Raw genomic sequence first — 3,741 nt, 5'->3', positions numbered from 1 at the left:
AACATTTCATGTGCCAATAAACATGTGTATCATCCAGCAGTTAAATAAAATAGTCACAAACTGTCTGTTAGGTTCATTTGGTCAAGTGCATTTTCTGTTTTTGTTTGTTTGTTTTTTGGTTTTTTTTACAAAAAAATTTTGTTTATGAAAGCTATGATTTAGGACATGATGAAAAGTTCTCCTGGGAATATAAATTGGGGAAATGTGGTGAGAGGGTAACACTTGACAATCCACAGGCATGTTAAAAGATGTGCCCAAACTCTCTGGGGTTAACTCTGCTTTGACTTCAGGCCAAAGCCATCTGCCTGGCAGTGCCCTGACAGCTGAGTAGTCAGAAGAGACCACTGGCTGAAGAGAATTCATTTGGAGCCTTTCTTCTTTTTCACTGGTATTTTGGCTAACATAACGTCCACTCCTTCTACTGGCTTTTGCAGCTTTTTCTTCTCTCTCCTTTTCTGGGGCTTCGGGATCCAGTGCTGGTCATCGTATTTCTCTACAGCCTCAGCAGGAACATCTGAATTCTCCTCCCAATGGGGCATCTGGACTGCTGCCTCCCTGCAGCCTTCTTCTCTTGGCCCCATGCACCTGCTCCTGGCTTTCTTGTTCCTCATGCTTTTCCTCACCAACGTGGGTGTTAGCTCTCCATATCTTCCCCGTGATACGTCTTTGTTTCTTTTCCTTTCTTTCCTCGGTTCCACCTAGGTATCTGAAACATCAGGCCCTGGAGCTGTGACCTGGGGCTTGCTATTCAGCTCTGCCATGCACTTGGAGAAATACTCCTGGATGGTGAAGGCACTGCTTGTTGTGGTGGAGGTTTCCTTCTCATCTGGAGTGGAGGGGCTGGAATCGTCCTCAAGAGTCTTCTTACTCTGTCTTTTCCCCAAAATGCAGTCAAGATTTGTTTTACTCAATGAGGAAAGATCCTTTCCCTTTTGTGAATTTCATATAATGAACGCAGTTTTTGGAAATTTTGGACTTTTCCTCAACGCTAAAAGATTTCATTTTCTTGTTGTTTGAGGTGTCTGCTGTTTCTTGCCCATGGCAAGTGTTTAGTTCAGACAGAAGCTGGTTGAAATCATCATGATGTGCAATCCAGAGTTCTTCATTATTGACTGTAGCTCCAAGTCCCAGGTGGCTATTTTTAATTTGAACTTTAATGTGATCTGTGGCTCCTTGCTCCTGAGCCCCTAAACTCTTTCCTTTAGACCACCTCATCTTCTCCAGCATTCTCTGGCCAAACTTGAAATCATCATCAGTCCATGCATTATTTCTTGGATCCATAGCCCACTTCTGTTTCTGTGCCGCTCAGCTGGCATCAACGTGTCACAGAGCCTGTGACACGAGGGCCTCTGGATCCAGCCACTGAGGCCAGTGGACAGCCGGCACAGAAAGAAGCTAGAAGTGCTGGATTCACTCGCCAGGTGGAAAGCAGCAGCCAGCCCATGTGCTAGTGACATCAGTTGCATTTTCTGTTTAAATGATGGCAGAATGGCTCCTGCATTTTATTTTCCTTAGAATATCCTCTGGCTCAGGCCTGTGTTCTTGGGAGAAAATATGACTTCCATTAAATAATTATGGAGAAGAGGACATTTTTCTTATTCTCACAAAGGACCTGTATAGTATAGCTGTTATCCTGAGACCACTTGAGAACATGTATAGAAGTCACCAAAAATCACCTGAACCAGAGGGTATGCATGGGGAAATTTGACATGGTAGGATACTTGTTTTGAAAGGAGAGACATCTGTATTATTAATGGGGACTCAGCCACACAATCTGCTCAGGTAAGGTTACCTAGGGAAATTAGCTCAGGCATGAAAAAGTTGGAGACTGTTTTTTAGGAATTAGGTAAGTTCGGCTTTTCCTTTGGTGGCTGACTTTCCTGACAATTACAAGGCCTGGGCCATTCTTGCTTTTACAGGTGTCCTGACAGCTCTGGGTCACAAGGGTAAGGAGCTCACTCCATCTATTCCTTACAGCTAAGCCTTAGGGGCTTTATCATTTTCCACACATAGGTTCAATCTATAGGCTCAGTTGAGGGAGCATCTTGTTTCTCTACTCCATTAACTGAGAGCACAAGACTAGCTGCGGTAAAAGGAAGGTGATGAAATAAGAAAAAATCTTCTTACTAAAGTGGGAGAAGAATTCCTTCCTTATACTTTCTTGCTCATCTCTTGGTAAATCATTTCTAAATATAGTCAATGTATCCAAATTAACATATCAATTCATCAATCTATGAAGCCATACATTTATAGATTTTAAAAGGACTTTTTTGTTTCGTGATTTTTGAATCAGCCATTGAATTTGACATTTTCAATTTTACTAATTTTTCTAATTAACAAATTAGTCTAATTTTACTAATTATTCTTTGAGACAGGGATGTGAAAAAATTCACCAGGGTTTGAGCATAATTGTTCTTTAAACTTCGAGATGTTTTAGTATATTTATATTTTAAAACCATTTCCAACTGTTTAAAATATTTTTTAATATTGTATACTAATTACCTTTTTGAAGATGACTATAGTTAATATTTTATTTTATTCCATTATACTTATTACTAGTATAAAATTTGGTTATGGTTACCAAAAAAATAAAAGCTGTTTGAAATATATTTTTCTGCCACTATAAATTCTTTGTAGAGTTAATTACTACATAACAGGAATAGGGATGTCCAATATTCTGCATGATTTCAAATACCTCCCTAAAAATAAATTCTATTTTATCAGATACTTTTTAGGAAACTAAAAACTTTGAAATGCCTGTCCATTAGGTTGGACAACATTGTTAGTACGAGAGACTAATAATTATCAAAATTTTGATTTTTTAAATTTCAGATGAACATGAGGATGAAAATGTTTAGATTACACTGTTGTCTTTTCTTTTTTTTGAGATGGAGCCTCAAGCTATCCCCCCTGGGTAGAGTGCCATGGCATCATGCTCACAGCAACCTCCAACTCCTGGGCTCAAGTGAGTCCCCTGCCTCAGCCTCCCAAGTAGCTGGGACCACAGGCGCCCGCCACAACGCCCGGCCATTTTTTGGTTGTAGCCATCATTGTTGTTTGGCGGCCCGGGCTGGGGATTCGAACCCGCCACCTTAGGTGTATGTGGCTGGCGCCTTAGCCACTTGAGCCACAGGCGCTGAGCCACTGTTTTCTTTTCTAAGGTAGAGTTGAAGTTGTGTTGAGTCGTTAACCCAGGGGTCCTGCCAAACACCCTTACATTGTGCACATTAGGTGAGAACCTGCCAGTCACCCTCCCGCTTCCCTCCTCCCCTCTGCCCAGTTTCCCCTTCACCTCACTAGAATATACTTGTGTTTATCTTTAGTGTAGACATGTACTTCTTTATATATTGGTTTCCTATTAGTATTGAGTACTTTGGATACTTGTTTTTCCATTCTTATGATACTTTACTAAGAAAAATGTTTTCAGCTCCATCCAAGTAGACACAAAAGATGTAAAGTCTCTATCTTTTCTTATGGCTGAATATTTTTCCATGGTATACATATTCCACAGTTTGTTAATCCTTTCATCCATTCATGGGTTGATGAACACCTGGATTCCTAACTCATCTTGGAAATTGTGAATTGAGCTACAATAAATATTCTAATACAAAGGTGGTAAAAATGATTTTCTTTTTATTAAATACCTGGTAGTAGGCTTACAGGAATAAATGGAAGGTCAACTTTTAGTTCTTTATGAATTCTCCATACTTCTTTCTGTAAATGTTGTATTAGTTTGCAATC

General features: G+C 40.0%; 1 pseudogene; it reads right to left on the bottom strand.

The window, feature by feature from the left end:
- Positions 1-359: 359 nt before the first annotated feature.
- On the bottom strand, positions 360-1,296 carry LOC100943959 (annotated as a pseudogene).
- Positions 1,297-3,741: the final 2,445 nt, after the last annotated feature.

This window comes from Otolemur garnettii, unplaced genomic scaffold (assembly GCF_000181295.1).
Source record: "Otolemur garnettii isolate 467f Iridium unplaced genomic scaffold, OtoGar3 scaffold00366, whole genome shotgun sequence".
Lineage (NCBI taxonomy): Eukaryota > Metazoa > Chordata > Mammalia > Primates > Galagidae > Otolemur > Otolemur garnettii.
The sequence above is the reverse complement of the archived record's forward strand: the minus strand, read 5'-3'. Positions and strand labels throughout refer to the sequence as shown.